An 18,956-nucleotide genomic window follows, 5' to 3' on the forward strand; every position below is an offset into this window, starting at 1 on the left:
TGTCTTTAAATTTATTTATTTATTTATTTATTGATTGATTGATTGATTGGTAAAAAGTGGCAGATACATTTAATTAATAAATAATGAAATCTAAAATTAATTTATCCCAACAGACCTTTCTGTGGGATGTTAATGACTTGGTCAGATTCTGATACTGGTTTACTGGTACTACTGACTTTGCCATAATTTTTTATCTGTTTCTGTTTTATTGTTTGTTTGATGATTTGTAATTGATATTTTTTTTCGCTTTAATTTCTTGTACCTTGCCCTAGTTTCACTGAGTGAAGAAAGGCAGGCTAGAAACATTTTTTATTAAAAATTAAAATAAATTTAAAATAAACAAATTCTGTTCTTTTAAATAGCTTCTGTAAATAATAACAAACTGAAGGACCACATCTCAGTGGTAGAGTATCTCTGGCTTGCATGTAGAAGGTCTTGGGTTCATTCCTTGGTAGCCCCAGGTAGGGCTGCCTGAGATTCCTGTCTGAAACCCTGGAAAATGACTGCCAGTCATCGTCTTGTATGGACCAGTGTCCAAATCGATACAAGGCAGCTTCATATGGAGTCTTAGATTACGCTTTTAGCAATTTGGATGCCACTGTACACATTTTCTATAGTTCACATAGCAACGTGATGTTATCTGCTACTAGACCTTGGAACTTGAAAGATGTGCTAGGAAACTGAAAATGAACTCCTTTTCAGTGCCTCTTCAACACTTGTATCTTCCATCATACTGAGATTTCAAGCATTTTTTTGCTCATTTTATTTTACTGTAGTAGTAATATTCCAGACCCTGAGCCGATATAAACTAATTTTAGCATGACCTTTCCATCGAATGCTGGGGGGATGCTTCTATTTAAGTTCACAAGGTACCTCACCATTCTCTCCCATCCTTCAGTACCAGTAGGGACATTGAGGTGTTGCCAGTTTGCAACATTGTTAGGTTGATTCACGTTTAATTTAAATCCAGGTGATTAATGAAGGGAGGAGGAAGATTGGCAACCTGTGCAATACTTCCCTTGAAGCTCTGTGTTGGGAAGAGGTTAGAAATAAACAAGAAGGTCTTGGTATGTGAAGCCTGCTGTGTGGAACAAAAAGTGCCTTGCTGGCCATAATGTTCGTTCTGAATAACAAATAAAGAGGTAGTTTGACATAGCACATGATTTGACCTTAACATTTCTACTATAACATGTAGGTGCTTGGAATGGTTTATGATGATGTGCCGTCAGCAAAGCATCACTAAATGCTGTTAGAGCTGGGTTTTGCAGAAAGGAATATCAGTAAGAATATTTCAGCTGGGGTGTTAGGGCCCTCTCAAATATTACAAAGCTACCACGGGTCACTAAACTTGAGTGCACTGTGGGCTGATTTTATGATTGTGTAAAAGCAACAGAGAAGTCAGAACAATGTGAAAATATCAGAATAAATACATCCACTGTGGTGATCAATACCTTCTGAATTTTGAGGGATGAAATTAGTTTCCCAAGGAGGCTTTAGGCAGCTTCTAAAAAATAATAAAGTTTTGTATGACTTGCTGAAGAAGCAGGAGGTTTTGATCTAATGTTATATTATGGAAAGTATAATTGAATATTTGATGCCATGTACAAAGTATTGAAAATGGCACTCGTAGTTTAAAAATTATTTTGGGATAATTGCTTTTATTGCTCAATCTCAGATTTCCTGAAATAGATTGCTACACCAGCAGGTCAGCTAAGACAACATTCTTTCATTCTGTTAAAAACAACAACTGGTAGTTGCTCTTTCTTCCTGCAAACGGTGTGTGTTGCTTTTTCAGGCAGAAAGCAGTAGTTTATTACCAGGGATTATCTCTTTCTGTGGGCTGGCTGACTCACCCACAGAAAATGTGCTTATTCAGGAAGTCTGCAATCCTTAAACCTCTTGTTTGGAAACAGATCTCTTGGAGGTAATTGAACAGCTCTGACTCAAGAGAATTGTGGGTGGCTGTTGTAGTCTGGAGAGGATGGGGGGAATGTGAAAACTAAAGAAGTCAAAATAAATGGTTAATGCGGAGAATTACAACAAAGATCACTCAGAGACCTAAAACATGGAGCAATTTGGATCACAGATAACGGTGCTGAAATTGCAATTAACTGTTCACACCCTGGGACCTTATGGTGAAGGGTGGCTAATTAAGAGGTAAAAAAGAAGGTAAAGGGACCCCTGACCGTTAGGTCCAGTTGCAGACGACTCTGGGGTTGCGGCACTCATCTCGCTTTACTGGCCAAAGGAGCCGGCATACAGCTTCCAGGTCATGGGGCCAGCATGACTAAGCCACTTCTGGCAAATCAGAGCAGCGCACGGAAACGCCGTTTACCTTCCCACCGGAGCAGTACCTATTTATCTACTTGCACTTTGACGTGCTTTCAAACTGCTAGGTTTGTAGGAGCTGGGACCGAGCAACGGGAGCTCACCCCATCGCAGGGAAGGGTGGCTAATTAAGAGGTAAAAAAGAAGGTAAAGGAAAGGACAGGACCCCTGGACGGTTAAGTCCAGTCAAAGGCGACTATGGGGTTACGGCGCTCATCTCGCTCCCAGGCTGAGGGAGCCAGTGTTTGCCCACAGCATTCTGGGTCATGTGGCCACCATGACTAAACTGCTTCTGGCACAAGGGAACACCATGATGGAAACCAGAGTGCATGGAAACGCCGTTTACCTTCCTGCTGCAGCAGTACCTATTTATCTGCTTGCACTGGCATGTTTTCAAACTGCTAGGTTGGCAGGAGCTGGGACAGAACAATGGGAGCCACCCCGTCACAGGGATTTGAACCACCGACCTTCTGATTGGCAAGCCCAAGAGGCTCAGTGGTTTAGACCACAGCGCCACCCTAAACAACACCACACTAAAAGCCTACATACCAAGACACAGTGTGTTCATAACCCATCATACATGTATCATGAACTCCAGTTTCCTCCCCAAATGTGTTTTAAGTTTATAACTATTTCTAACAGTAGTATGAGGCTTTGAGGTGGAAGCTGCTTGAAGGCTATCTGCTAAAGGAAATTGCTGCTTTTGCAAAGGAGCTATTTCCTCGTCTTCTTTTTCCCCCAGCAGCACCTCTATCTAAACCACCTTTTTAAACTTGGAGAAGCATATGCTTCTTCCAAAACATGCGACTCTCCATTAAATATAGGTCCACAGTAGAAAGGATGGGACTGTACATGCTTGGCCAAAATGCATAAGCTGGATCAAAAGGTGTGGTTAAAGGCCCATCCAGTACAGTAATTAGATCTTTGGAAAAGAATAAGGGAAATCCAAGTTCCGATCCCCACATGGCCAAGAAGCTAGGTGACCTTGGTCTGGTTGCTGTCTTTCAGCCTAGGTGCCTCGCAACAACCAGGGGTGTTGTGCTGAGCACTTAGGATAAAAATGTAATAAATGTGCCCCCTCCCTTGGATCCTTTGACCTGCTGTTTTGATTGTCGGATGCTGAGGAATAACCAAAGGAGAGATTTCTCCCACACTCTGCCTGCCACTCTGTGGCATTTGCTTACTGTCACATGGAATATTTAGCTGGCTAGATCATTGGTATACATTCTTAAATATTATCAAATGGTGTGAACCCAAAGAAATCAGAGTTTGCCTCTCATATCCAATTTGTTTTCAGCACAGCCTATGGCTAAGGTTTACATTTGTGTGCAAATGACTTTTCTCGCTGTTTTCATAGGTCATGAAATGGGGATATTCAGAATATGGTTCATTTGTCTGAACTTTTGTAACGTCCTTTGCTTTTAGGCTGAGCTGACAAGTAAATATTTAAAGAGTTTGTCTCATGAAATGTAATCTGCATGCATGGAAAGTGTTGAGAACAACTCAAACAAGACATGGGGGGGACGCTGGGGATTTCGGATAATTGACTGGGGTGTGTCTAGGTTGTCATTTTGACTTGCTCTTCAGTTAGAAGTAGCTTAACATTATGTGAAGTGAATTTCTGAGTTCTAGTATTCTTTCCTAAGTGTCTATTCAGGGTAACTGAGACATGGAATTATTATAAGAAGAAGAATAAAAAATACCCTGAGCCCAAGTAGTTATAATGTTAGTGAATAGCCCACGACATGAACTAGTGTCTGAAGGGGGTGGCAGGCTCAAGGAAGACTGACAGCTGATAACAAATGTATAACAAGGTGGCAGAGCATACATAATTCATCTTATCAAATTCACTAAGTATAAAGATAGAATTCCAAATATTGAGTTGGAACAACCTAATTAATCTCAAATGCGTGTCATATGGCTAATACCCTGGGATCCGTGCTGATATACAGGATAATCACCTCATTAATAGTATTTAGCCAATAATGTAATGAGATAAAATGAGTGCTTAGAGCAACTAGATACCAATCAAAACCAAGAAGAACCTAATTCCCTGTATTTTTCTCATACCCTCCGTTTATTTCCTAGCTGCTACAATGGGTATTTAGAAGAAAACCTTTTATTAAATTAGGCCAAATGCTAAGTAATGCAGGCTTGTAATTTAGGATTACAATTAAATGTTCGTTAATGTTTCCGCAAGTCTGTTGATAAAGGGGGGGGGGCAAAGAGGCGAATAATAAAAATGTGCCTGTGTCTCTACTGAGGTGAACAGAATTATTTTTCCTGCGTGTCTGATCTAAGTGGAACTGAGCTGCAGCAACAACAACAAAGAGATCCATGCACAAAGGTACGCAGTGTCTCAGTTGTCATGATGTGGTGTAGAATGGAAATCAAAAGCACTCTCCCTATGGGAATCCAATGTTTTTCTTTTCCTTGAAACTGGCCTCTGAAGCCTTGTGGAAAACCTCTTCAATGCTGTGGTAACTTTCTGAATTCATCTATCACAGTCCGAATTCAGTAAAATGACACTGTGGCCATGCTTAATGGTTATATAGTGAGTTACTGTGTTTGTGTCTTTGTGTATGCAGACAAACAAGCCTAATCCAGGTCCATTCATTTCAATAAACTGAATCAGCATTTAGTTCAGCTGCCTGTAGCAGCAAATTGTAGATGGTTAGGCTGAATGTCTCTTGTTGTGAGCCTCATTCTAATCATTGGGAGGCAGAGATACACATTGATCTATCCCCCTTATGTTGTTTTATTTATTTCAAAACAGCTATTGAATTAATTAAAGAAATTATGCACGCCTTGTATATTTAAAAGGGAAGATTATTCGTATTCTGTTTAAGGGGGAACTAAGTCGCATTAAATGATGTAACAAAACAACTGTGAAGGTAAGAAGCTGCTTTGCAGACCTCTAATTAGATGCTGATGCAGGTGGCGCTGAGCCTCTTGTGCTTGCCAATCAGAAGGTTGGCGGTTCGAATCCCCGCAACGGGGTGAGCTCCCATTGCTTGGTCCCAGCTCTTGCCAACCTAGCAGTTCTGAAGCACGCCAAAAATGCAAGTAGATAAATAAGTACCACTGCAGTGGGAAGGTAAACGATGTTCCCATGCGCTGCTCTAATTTTGCCAGACGTGGCTTAGTCATGCTGGCCACATGACCCGGAAAAACTACGGCTCCCTCGGCCTGTAAAGCAAGATGAGCACTGCAACCCTAGAGTTGTCTGTGACTGGACTTAACTGTCAGGGGTCCTTTACCTTTACCTTTTTAATCAGATGCTGAAGCAAACATGAACTTGTCATATCAGAAATGGTCCAGATATGCACTGTAGTCCCTGGAAAGACTGATTTAAACTTTATGATGAATTCCGTACTTGAAACAGGTGGAAAGGGAAGATTGTGAGTGGGAGGAGGTCAAAATGAAGTTTCTGAGCAGAGTGTGGCACTACTTTTGAACCACTTTGCTATGCAAATTAGATGAGAGGTGAGACGTTGATCTGAAAAGCGGATTGCTTTGGATTAGACACCCACCAGGACAGCAGTTTAATCTGGCAGCCAATTCACAACCAAACTAATTTTGCAAAGAACCTGCAAGTGAAGAACAGGCTGTCGCATTGTAATGAAAACTAGGGTGGCAGATTTCCTAGTAAGTGACAGACTGTGTGTTCACTCATATGAAATTCTAGAGCAGATTTAGGAATGGCATAGAGCAAGGGGAATGAAGCATCAGGAGTAAGCAAAGATTCCACCCCTGCTTTTCCTATCCTTAAACAGAAGACATGTTGACTTATTCCCCCACCCCACCACTCCCAACAAAGGTTACAGAAACAGAATTTTGCTCTCTCCTTATATTTATGGTGCAGAACAAGGAGCTACTAAAGAGGATTCTTTAGTACTTGAACTTATTTAACAAGATTTATGTACCTCTTAACCAACACAAACCGATAACAGAGCAATCCTAACTACAGAGAGACAATGCCATCTTAAAATACAGTCGTACTTTGGTTTTCAAACAGAATGCATTCCGGAAGTCCGTTTGACTTCCAAAATGTTCGGAAACCAAGGTTGCAGCCAATCAGAAGCCATGGAAACCACTTTGGAAGTTCAGCTTCTGAGGCAAAGTTTGCAAACCAGAATACCTACTTCTGGGTTTGTGACGTTCGAGTTCCAGGTTGTTCATGAACTAAGGTGTTCAAAAACCAAGGTACGACTGTACCCTTATGTCAAACCCAGTTTAGGAGGAATTTGTTTTATACTACTCCTTTTGCCATTTAAGCTCCATTAAGTTCCTAGGTCACATAACGTGAGTTGAAAGGGGTTTGGAATAGGTGCAAGCCTCTCCTTGTTCTGTCACTTGGAGTGGAGGGACTTGCACTGGCATAAACCTTTCTGAGCCCCCAGTGAGTAGGGGTGTTTTATGCTGGCATATCTTTGTCTCAGCCAAGGTGAAGGACCTGATACCTGCTGAACCCAGTCTCAGCTGGGAAAGCCCAAGATCCATCCAGTCCGAACTCTCACCTGGTGGATCTTGAGTATGGATTGCCCTATGAGTGGTTTACATAAAACCACACAAAATATTCATATACAAACAAACTTTAAAAGCAAGTAGACATAACACTGATCAAGATATAGATTAAAAACGAGCACCTTTAAAGCATATACATCATAAACATTGCAGAGAGCTAGTACAAGGAAATAGATATGTTTAAGAGGTGTGTGTGTGTGTGTGTGTGTGTGTTTGGTGTGAGGGTGTGTGTAATAGCATTGTTTCTCCAAGGTGATGCAAGCTTTGCAAAGAGTGGCTATAGGAATATGAAAAATGACAGGTGGAATTAAGACTCCAAGCTCCTCAGAAGGAATGAGGTCATGTTTGGCAAGATACATTAGTATCACCTTCCGAGGCCACTAGAAATAATAAAATATGCTTGAAATCGTATACACAATACATTACTACGTGTTATTTTAAAAAATCTTTGGTGATTTTTAAAAATGCATTATATGAAAAACAATTCTGGTATCACGTGAAAACTGATGGGGAAATACAAAGTTTCTTCACACACATGAAAGATAAGTAGTGGCTGGGATAAAATAAATAAATAAATAAATAAATAAATAAATAAATAAATAATAATTTCTTATTTATACCCCGCCCATCTGGCTGGGTTTCCTCAGCCACTCTGGGCGGCTTCCAACAAAACACTAAACTACAATAATCTATTAAACATTAAAAGCTTCCCTAAACATGGCTGCCTTCAGATGTCTTCTAAAAGTTTGGTAGTTATTTTTCTCTTTGACATCTGGTGGGAAGGTGTTCCACAGGGCGGGTGCCACTACCAAGAAGGCCCTCTGCCTGGTTCCCTGGAACTTGGCTTCTTGCAGTGAGGGAACCACCAGAAGGCCCTCAGTGCTGGACCTCGGTGTCCGGGCAGACCGATGGGGGTGGAGATGCTCCTTCAGGTATACTGGACCAAGGCTCTTTAAGGCTTTAAAGGTCAGCACCAACACTTTGAATTGTGCTTGGAAACGTACTGGGAGCCAGTGTAGGTCTTTCAAGACCGGTGTTATATGGTCTCGGCGGCTGTTCCCAGTCACCAGTCTAGCTGCCGCATTCTGGATTAGTTTTAGTTTCCGGGTCACCTTCAAAGGTAGCCCCACATAGAGCGCATTGCAGTAGTCCAAGCGAGAGATAACCAGAGCATGCACCACTCTGGCGAGACAGTCCGCGGGCAGGTAGGGTCTCAGCCTGCGTACCAGATGGAGCTGATAAACAGCTGCCCTGGACACAGAATTGATGTGCGCCTCCATGGACAGCAGTGAGTCCAGAATGACTCCCAGGCTGCGCACCTGGTCCTTCAGGGGCACAGCTACCCCATTCAGGACCAGGGAGTCTTCCACACCCGCGTGCCTCCTGTCTTGTCAGGATTCAACCTCAATCTGTTAGCCGCCATCCATCCTCCAACCGCCTCCAGACACTCACACAGGACCTTCACTGCCTTCACTGGTTCTGATTTGTAAGAGAGGTAGAGCTCATCCGCATACTGATGAACACCCAGCCCAAACCCCCTGATGATCTCTCCCAGCAGCTGCATGTAGATGTTGAAGAGCATGGGGGAGAGGACAGAACCCTGAGGCACCCCACAAGTGAGAGTCCAGGGGTCTGAACACTCATCCCCCCCCCCACTTTCTGAACACGGCCCAGGAGGAAGGAGCGGAACCACTGTATAACAGTGCCCCCAGCTCCCAGCACCTCTAGACGGTCCAGAAGGATGTTATGGCCGATGGTGTAAAAAGCAGCTGAGAGATTCAGCAGAACTAGGAAACAGCTCTCACCTTTGTCCCTAGCCCGCCGGAGATCATCAACCAGCACGACCAAGGCAGTTTCAGTCCCATGAAGGGGCCTGAATCCTGACTGGAAGGGATCCAAATGGTCCGCTTCTTCCAGGTGTGCTTGGAGTTGTTCAGCAACCACTCACTCAATCACCTTGCCCAAGAATGGAAGAATGGATAGATATAATTATGATCTCCTGAAAGCTAGGCAATATCCTGATGTCCAGGTCATACAGATTATTGGTATGGGGGGCACTGTGACTCAGTGGGAGAAATCTGCTTTGCATACAGAAGGTTGCAGATTCAATCAAAGTGAGTCAATGGTCTGACTCAATATAAAGCAAATTCCTATAATTCCCACTTGGTCTTGATCCAGCATGGTGGTTCTTGTGCTTCCTGTGACGTCTGTGTTGCAGGATGTTTCTAAATGTTGCCGAATAACCACAATGTTAATTTAGGGAAAACATGCAATATACTTTTCCTTCTCAAAAAAAATAAATCCTGGTCCACTATTCTTTTACCTTTTAAAATGCAAAAGTTAACCTCTACACTGACTTTTAACAACACTTCATTGCAGACGGGCAACAATGAAATCCACTTATGGCCAGCATAAAATGCAGATGAAGACATTAATTTGTTTCTACATTAGTTTTTGAAATGTGATAAAAACTGATAAGGATTTCCTGCCAACTTTGATTAAGAATGCAAAAACAGTAAGATTGGCACATTAGTTTTTGAAATGTGATAAAAACTGATAAGGATTTCCTGCTAACTTTGATTAAGAATGCAAAAACAGTAAGATTCGCGCAGCAATAAAACTGCTAGCACATTTGCAAAGCTAAGTATGATTTCAAATTGGATGGACCGCATGCTGAGATATCTGCATTCCAGGGGGTTGGACTAGATGACTCTTGGTGCCCCTTCAAACTCTACCTTTCTATAATTCTATGTATCTATGATAATGGGAACTGGAGATGCAGTGGGTCTTTAGTAGATAGAACTGCAGATATATAATCTGCAGGCCTGAGATATTCTTAGAAGAGAGAGGGGCTGTTGGAATAACCAAGGTTAGGATGTGAGAAGAGGAGAAGCATTGCTGGGAGCCTTCTATACCCACAAGTTCTCCCTGCATGGCTTAAGGTTCCGTCAGGTGCTATGGCCTGAAGAGAAATACAGGTAGAACAGGCCTGTATGGTTTAGCTCTATCACCCAGATCCACTCCTCTGTTCCCTTCAGGAATTTTCAGCTGCTGTGAGGAAACTTGTGTATCTGTGGAGGCGTCTTGTATAAGAGGGATCAGGGTTCAGAGAGATTCAGAACCCTGAATAAAAGGGGGTCTCGAATCATGGGGGAAACCTTCATAAGTACAGGATGCTCCCCTGTTCAAGCTCTTCATGATTTGGGGCTGGGAACAAATAATTTAGCTCTCCCTTTTGATTTTACACCTGAGCTTCTGCATAGGTGTTGACTAGTTTATCCCAGTTAGTTGATCATGGGTTTCCATGATAACACTTTGTGTCATCAGCTATGCTTCATAGATTAAAAAGGCAGACAGCCATGTTGGTCTGTGAAGAAAGGAATGGAAACAGGAGAAAGTATAGTGATGCCTTAATGAGGAGGGCCAAGTAAAGACCCTGATGTTGGGAAAGATGGAGGGCACAAGGAGAAGGGGACGACAGAGGACGAGATGGTTAGACAGTGTTCTCGAAGCTACAAACATGAATCTGACCAAACTGCGGGTGGCAGTGGAAGACAGAAGTGCCTGGCGTGCTCTGGTCCATGGGGTCACGAAGAGTCGGACACGACTGAACAACTAAACAACAACAAAGTGAATGTCACAAAACAACGGTGTAACTTGCGTGTTTCACAGAACTTTCTCAGGCTGGGTGCTAAAGAAAAAGATGGTGTGAGTCAGTGGAGCGGCAATTGGGAAAGAGAATATTAAAGGTGCTGTTTGTAAAGGGAATGGTAGAGACATGTCTGTAATGTGCCCAGGCTTAAGATGGTGATCCAGGAAGCTCTTTACAGAGCAATTATGTTCCTTTGTGCCAAGTGTAGAAGATCTCAGGTGGCATCAAAGTGTACAGGAACAGCAAAGCAGTGATTGCTTTCCTTTTGAAAATAGAGAAGCACCCAGTTTCTCAGCTCTACAGCTTTGCTAGCACAAGTGGCATTGATAGAGAGCACTCCATCTTTCAAGCAATTTCCTAAAATGTACTAGCCCTCTTACTGTCTTGCACACTTATCTGTGTAAATTATTTGTGGTCCAGATCCAACCTGTGTCATTCTCCAATGATAATCTCCCATGTTCTTGGAAGCAAAAAGTTTGCGTAGTGTATTTCCAACTGTTTCTTAACTAATGAATGAGAAATAGTAGTTCCTGAGGTCTTCCACTAGGGAGTACCATTGCACTTCTGAATGAGAAAGGCAAGTTGGCAAATGCTTTCAAGGAATGTATGTACCAGAGTGCTTTTGGATTTTTCTGTTCTGTAAAATATCACCACCACCAACATCTTTGATAGCTATAAATAAATTTGTTCTTTACTTTGTTTATTCTTCCTGCCAGTGCCTGGTGGTTTATCTTAAAGTAAAAATAAACCACTGAAATGCCAAATTTCAGAGGGCTTGTTTGTTTTAAAGCAACTAGCATAATCGTAACTGTCCATAACAATGAGTTAATCTGAAAATTATTGTAATCACTGCAAAAAAAAGCAATGTAGAGTCATCACTCATCACTTTACCGGAGTATCAAATTACTGCTGGTATTTTTGTTTTAGGGTTGTTGTAAGGAAGAAAAGGGCAGCAGGAGAACCACATATATCACCCACCATAGGTTCCTTGGAAGAAAAAAGTAGCATATATATATAATAATAATAATCAGGACTTAGGTTGTAGGGTTGTAGGGTATTTCCAGCCAAACCAGAGTCATGGAGCAAAAAGGAAGGTGGGGTTAAGATCATTGGTTCTGTAAGAATTCTGAGGATGCCACCTTTCTTTAAAACAAAGTTTCTAGACCTATTGGTGATGGAAAATATGCATGTTAAATATGACAGAAAGGGCTGCAGCTCAGTTGTAAAGCACAAACTTTACATGTAGAAGGTCCTAAGTTCAGTTTCCAGTTCCACATACGGCAGGAAAGACTTCTGTCTGAAACCCTGGTGAACTGCTGCCAGTCAGTGTAGACAATATTGTGCTAGATGGACCAATGGTCAGATTTGCTGTTATGCAACTTCCTAAGTCTATGACAGTTATGCATACCAGAAATCAAATAAAAACAAAATCCCTATGAAGTTTAATGAATAATTGTTCAGATTTATTGAAATTTCAGATCTCCTAATTTCTTATCCTGACTTCAGCTAGTTTAACAGTACAAAGAGCAGAATCCTACTGCTTTTGCCAGTGAAACAACACATCACTAGTTCACATGCCTTTGTGTAAAAATCTTGTCCGATCATCAACATAGCTCAGTTAAGTGCACAAGTCTTCTAAGAATGGAAATATTTCAGCACTTCTCTGGTGATCAGTTTCTTCCTGTCCTCTTTTTACTGATATGCACTTCATAAAAGTGACACCCTATCACAGTCAGTCATTCTTTCTTAGGCAGCTATAAAAGTACATTGGAAACTGCAGATAAAAACTGGCCCCAAGATCCACTCTGTTTAAGTGCTCATCCTGGGAGCACAACCACCACAAGAATCATGCAACATTAACATGTCTGCCCTCACTGCGTCAGGCACTGGCACTACAGGGTGGCACAGAGTCACTCTGTTGGAAATAGCCACCAGCCGCAGACATCCCATGAGGGCATTGGGCCAGGTAGGATGCCATTCCAGGTAGCACAATCACAGCATCACACATTTCTTTTTAACGAAGGTACTGGGCTTTTGAAAGAGCTTATTTTGGCTCAGAAAAGGTGGCTGTTTCCACTTCTGCATACTTATCCACAGGATCAGGATAACAGGTTGATAAGGTAATTCATTGTATTGACTGGAGGTAGAGTTTTTTATTGTTTCATGCTACCCCAATCTCTGAGCAATATGAGATTTCAGGGGTTCCATGTGCTCACCCGAGGTTCATATTTCTTTTGGGAACAAGGCACAGAGGAGAATGTGGTGTCTTCATGATATATGGTTTATTTACACCCATATATAACCTGAGCCTACGATGGATGTGTTTGTAGCATCAACACCCCAAAAAGGTATTGATCTCCCATAGCCACAACCTTGGATTCAAACAGAAATCAAACTTTGCTCTCAAACATTGCTCTGAGTTTTTCTCTAGTCCATCTTGCCATCTCTCACATAGCCCCTTTGCTTCATTTATCTTAACTGCCCATCACCGAAGCTATCACCTCAACACAAGAAGTAAGCCTGGCTTATATTTTAACACTTGCTGGAAAATAAAAGGAAAATAAAAGAAATTACTAATATAATGTAACACCTCCTGCATTAATGCTTTTTTGTTTTAAATGACTCACATTACCAAGAGCTTAGAGGAAGGCAGTTATGACAGAATGTTTCTTTCAGAAGAAAAACAATACTGAAATTGTATTTCCTTGTCTTCAATTTAAACTTTAAACTATGAATTAATGCTGCAAAGGTAGATAACATTATTATGTTATCCTTTAGTGGCTAGGGAATTGCCAAGTGCTTTAGTTCTTTGTCTCAGAAGAAATGAGACATGTTAAATTAATGAGACAATGACTTTCTTTCTGTGAGGTATAAAAATCAAAGTCTATTTTGCTTTACAGTGTAAATTAGTTTCACACAGATGTCATACCCCAGAAGAACAGCTTTATCAGAACTGCTTCAACTGTTGCTTTGCCAGAAGAACAGCTTTATCAGAACTGCTTCAACTGTTGCTTTGCCTTACTCATGTTCTGAATATGTGTTGGGACATGGCCAGAAATGAGAAATGCAGTGCATGAACACAGACAACCACAGCGAGGGGTTAGCTATAAAGTGCTCAAGGGCACTTGATAAGCTAGTGGTCCAAACTAAACCAGACCAAAAGAAGTCCCATGCGAGTTATCTATTGCAGGACAATATCATTTAAGTGACTTCAGGGTGCTGGTGTTTGGAATGTCACCCGGTTTGGAATGCCACCCTGGTAAAATATTGTCGACACCAGGGGTAGCCAATGTAGTGTCTTTCAGATATTGTTGAACTCCAACTCCCATCAGCCTTAGTTATTCTGGACAATGATAAGGTACAATGGGAGTTACAGTCCAATAACATTTGGATAGCAACATGTTAGCTACTTTCAGTCTACATTCTATGCAATTATGGACTATTTGTAAAGAACTGGAGCCATTTTTAAAGTGAACAAGCTATTAAGGTCCAGCAGAACATGTAATATATGGTCAAAATGCACCAGTACAGTAGTTCCCAATTAGCTAATTACTGAGGACTCCCTGTTTTTCAAATCCAAGCCACAGACCCCCTACTTTGATCTCTATGGTAGTTAAACAATAACTATAGTAAACTACAGTCTTCATAAAAGTTTTCAGTGGAGTGCATAGCACCTGCAAGAAGCTACAGACAACAACTGATTGAACAGAATTTGATCTGAAGCACAGCTTCTTTTTAATTATTTTCCCCCTCAGAAACCCTGCAAATACCTTGTATAGATGCCTCACCAACATCTTGATCAAAGAAAATGGGGGACTTTAGCCAGGAAAAGCCTAATGTATTGATTTCTGGCAGATTATTAGCGTGCAAGCAAATTTGTCTGTTTCTAGAATAGGACTTGCACCAGACTTTCAGCCTAAATGTTGAATCTGAAGAATGATGATGACGACGATGACGATGATGATGATGATTTATTATTTGTGCCCTGCTCATCTGACTGGGTTGCCCCAGCCACTCTGATCTCCCTGCAGAGTTGTAACCAAACTGACAAACAGCTCTCAGCCAGCAGCTACTTATACTATGCCTTGTGAGGGGACTCTATATTTGAGAAGCTTTAATTAAAATGCTGAAGGGGACTCTTGTTCCAACAAATTTCTATCTTCTTGGCTAAATATGAAACAAATATTTAGAATAGGAAGCATATACATAGGGGTGGGGGGAAGCCAGAAGTAAATTATCCACTTTAAAGAAGTATTTCAGAACAGGTGCTGATGTATTTTGAAGTAGGCATTTGCTCATTTCTACAGCCTTCTACAATGGAAGATCAGATTATATGGAACAGCCAGCATTGGCTTTTGTACTCAGCTCCTGTTGTTCTGTTGCACAATAGCTGCTGGGTTTGTTTTCTTGTTCTATGCATGTCTCTAATCCTTTGAGTTATGCTAGCAGCTGGGCAAGTTCAGAGAACAGCGAACAGGCACACACATGGCTTGGATGCCAGGACTCGCCAACTCATCCTTCATGTCGCTCTTATCCTCCACCCCCATCCTTTCTCCAGGTTCTCCAGCCAAAGATTAGTGTAGAGAGTTAGAAGCAATGTGAGCTAGAAGCTTAGAGCAGAGTTAGGAGTGATGCCATGGAGAAGGCAGGCAGCAAGTTGCAAAGCCAGAGAAGCAGAGCACAATGTTTGATGTCTGTTTGAATCCAAGGCTGCAGATATGGGAGAAACCTTTTGGGTTGTTAATGCTGTGAGCCCCTCCATTGTAGGCTTCAGGTTGTGTATATATGTATGTATAAATAAACCATATATCATAAAGACACCATAGTCTCCACTGTGCTTCATTTCCAAAATAAAACACACACCCTGGGTGAGCACCTGGAATCCCTGGAATCTTGTACCACTCTGAGATTAGGGTGGCATGCAATAGTGTTTTAGACCATTGCTAGGAATGTTTATGTTTAATTTATGCCTGCAGAATTAATGTTCTCCACATCGAGTGTGTATTACATGGCCTAAATATTTTAAAATTCACTAAGCAAGTACTTAAATTCTGTCCTCCTCTGAGGTTCTATCCTGATATGAAAACAAAACAAAGCTGTTTGACATGCTCCCTATGTTTTCCTGTGAACAATTAACTGTATTTAAGGATTTAAAAGCTTTGTGCCAGTTTTGTTTGGCAGTAACGACAAATGTCTTTTACAATTTTAGCACTTATCTAAAAGCAGGAACACATCCTGCCTTGAAGCTTTTATTCATGACTTCAAAGTCATTTGGAGCCTGTAGATATTTTTTCTAACACATTTTCCTAATATGGTTGGCACTATGTGGGTGCTAATCTGGAGTAGTTAAGAGGCTCAGTTTCATCTCCCATACAATGCACTAGAGGTATACTTAAGGATGATAATGTCGTTTGGCTAAAGCATCCTGTTTAAACTACAGTCAGGATATGGTTTAGATTACTCAGGGGCAACTATTCCAAATAATGTAAGGTGATGATTTGCAGTTGATCCGGCTGCTAACATAAAGGGATAGTTAATTAATGAAACTACACAGCCTTTGTAGGCAGATGGGGGAAAACATAAGCAGTAAACTATCTCTCTTTTAGTCTGCTCATTAGATATTAAGAGTCCATTAACCATGTAATACACTCATTTAAATTTTGGTTAAGGCCTTCAAGAGATTTGAATTACTCTGTTTAAAAACCACAGAAACTAAAACCAACATACACAGAGAGAGTGATCTGCCTAGAGAAGAATAAAAACTCTTAGCTTGCCAGTTACTCACCTGTCCTCCAATTATAGATAGGACTGTGTACACACCACACATCTAAGTCACTACCTGAAGAATTCTTGGAAGCAGAGTTTGCTCAGGGGGCTGGGAATTGTAGCTCTGTGCAAAGCAAACTAGAGTACTCTCCCCCTTTGTGGGGGGGGGAAGAAGATATGTCCTTTAAATGTATGGTGTGTATGCAGAATAGAGACACCTGGCCAATATGTGGCTGTCAGCTTATGTCTTTGAAGACCAAGTCTCCTTCTACGTCCACTAAATCCACTAGATCACACTAACTCATGTTAGGTCAAAGTCACCTCTAAATACACAAATAACTTTGCTCACCTTGACAGGACCAAGAGACACACAAATGCTTGGCCTCTCAGACATTTCTCCTTGTTATCTTAGCATTAAAACAGAAAATAAGGCTAGCTGCAGTGAGGGAAATGTACTTAGCACATGTTCAGAGCCAATCTAGGATCCTCTGTGTAAATGCTTCAAGTATTTCTCATTTCAACATAGTATTTTATTTTACTGTAAAAATGGTTGTAAAATCAATCCAGAGGGAGTGTTTTCTGATGATACATATCATATGAAATGTTGGAAATACATATTACCACGTGCATGGTCGATTTCAGTCATCAGACATATCAGTCCTGCGGCCTATAAAAAGCCATGGCAGTATATGCCACGTTTAGCTGAGAGAAACACATGTTTTCTGCAGTGAACTAAATGGAATGTAAAGGCTGTTTTTGATTGTGTTTACTTAATTAAGATTAAAAAGACGCACTGCTGTATGTTCAAGCTGAGCCTTAGTCTGTGGGAAATGTCAGGCAGCATTAGGCTCATTGTCGACACTGGCCTAATTTCTGTTGATGTTAATTAAAAAGTTTTAGTTCGCCAAGTCAAGGAGAAATAGTGGTTGATGGCCCTGAAATTAATTTAGAAAGTGGCAACTTGCTTTGTCAATCCACCTCATGTACTTGAAAATAACTCAGCAGGTTGTAGGAAATAATCCTTCAGTTCAGATGCTTCCTGACTCCATTTAACGCAACACCATGCCTGGCCTTCTTCAAAACCCTGCCAGTGCAATTCTCAACATGTCTGCTCAGAGGTAATCCCCACTGTGTTCAATGGACTTACTTCCAGACTAGGATGTAGATTTGTAGCCTGGCAGCATAATCCTCTGCATATTTTACCCAGAGGTAAGTGGTACTGTGGGCAAACAAAGCAGGATGAATTTTCACTAAACAAGTCCTCTGGAAGCAACACGAAACTATGGAACCAGGGAAATCCTGGCTGTGAGTCCTGGAGGACCTGCTTCTTGCCCGGCAGACCTTTTCCCCCTCGTCTAGGAGGGCTGGGCCCTGACTGACTCCAGCTACAAAAGCTGAAGCTGCTGAACAGAATCTTGGACTGTGGGGTTAACTTGTGTGGATTATTTTTCTGAGGGAGGGGAGTTGTGCCGGGGAAGAGAGGAGCTAGGGAGAGGAAGGGACAGTTGCAGCGGTTCAAAGAAGGAGGAGGTATGGTGTGGAAGGTGAGACAGGCTGGGTAAGGGGTACACAGCACTGACAGTGACTCTGCCGTGTGCCCATTCCTTCTCCAGCCTGGGAAATTGTTGTCCTATCAGCCAGCTGTTGGGTCTGCAGATGCTGCTGCTGCTGAATGCCAGGTCACCTCTGAACAAGACCTCCCACATCCATGATCAGATTGTGGATGAGGAGGCTGATCTGACCTGCATCACTGAGACCTGGGTGGATGAGCAAGGTGGAGTTTTTCTCACCCAATGGTGCTCACCTGAGTATTCAGTGCAGAATCAGGACAGACTTGAGGGTCTGGGAGGGAGAGTTAGGTAAAGGTAAAGGGACCCTTGACCATTAGGTCCAGTCGTGACTGACTCTGGGGTTGCGGCGCTCATCTCGCTTTAGTGGCCAAGGGAGCTGGCGTACAGCTTCCGGGTCATGTGGCCAGCATGACTAAGCCACTTCTGGTGAACCAGAGCAGCACACGGAAACGCTGTTTACCATCCCGCCAGAGCGGTACCTATTTTTTACCTGCACTTTGACATGTTTTCGAACTGCTAGGTTGGCAGGAGCAGGGACCGAGCAACGGGAGCTCACCCTGTCACAGGGATTCAAACCGCCGACCTTCTGATCGGCAAGTCCTAGGCTCTGTGGTTTAACCCTCTCTCTCTTTCTCCACCCCCCCCCAGTTGGTGTGTGTGGGGGGGGTCTAGAGTGTGTGCTGGTCAATCAGAACAGATTAGGGATTCTGCTGGTTTACCACCCGCCTTGCTGCTTAGCAGTTTCCTTACCTGAGCTGACAGAGCTGGTTTCAGAGGCAGTGTTGAGGACTCCCAGCCTAGTTATTTTGGGGAACTTCAGCATCCCTGCCAAGGGGACTGACTGTGGGGTGGCTCAGCACTTCATGATTGCCATGAAGACTGTGGAGCTGACCCAACATGTCACCATCCCAACACATGCAGCACACCACACTTTGGACCTTGTTTTTTCAACTTGGTAGGAAGAAGGTGGTCTGAAAGTGGACTTGCAAACTCCATCCATTTGGATTTCTTTATAGAAAAAAAAACCACAACACGAAACTTTATGAAAGAGGCATTTCTATGAGATGCTGACTTTCATCAACATTTCAGCTCATTTCTCCCTGTAATTCACT

The 18,956-nt window shown here is 42.1% G+C and overlaps 1 long non-coding RNA gene across 1 annotated transcript in view; it reads right to left on the reverse strand.

The window, feature by feature from the left end:
- LOC310677021 overlaps positions 1–18,703 on the reverse strand; it is a 33,686-nt gene extending 14,983 nt beyond the window's left edge. Inside the window, exon 1 of the long non-coding RNA XR_014510861.1 lies at positions 18,595–18,703. This is a non-coding gene — a long non-coding RNA (uncharacterized lncRNA). The remainder of the gene's footprint in view (positions 1–18,594) is intronic.
- Positions 18,704–18,956: the final 253 nt, after the last annotated feature.

Source organism: Podarcis tiliguerta (genome assembly GCF_965153285.1).
Source record: "Podarcis tiliguerta genome assembly, chromosome: 4".
Lineage (NCBI taxonomy): Eukaryota > Metazoa > Chordata > Lepidosauria > Squamata > Lacertidae > Podarcis > Podarcis tiliguerta.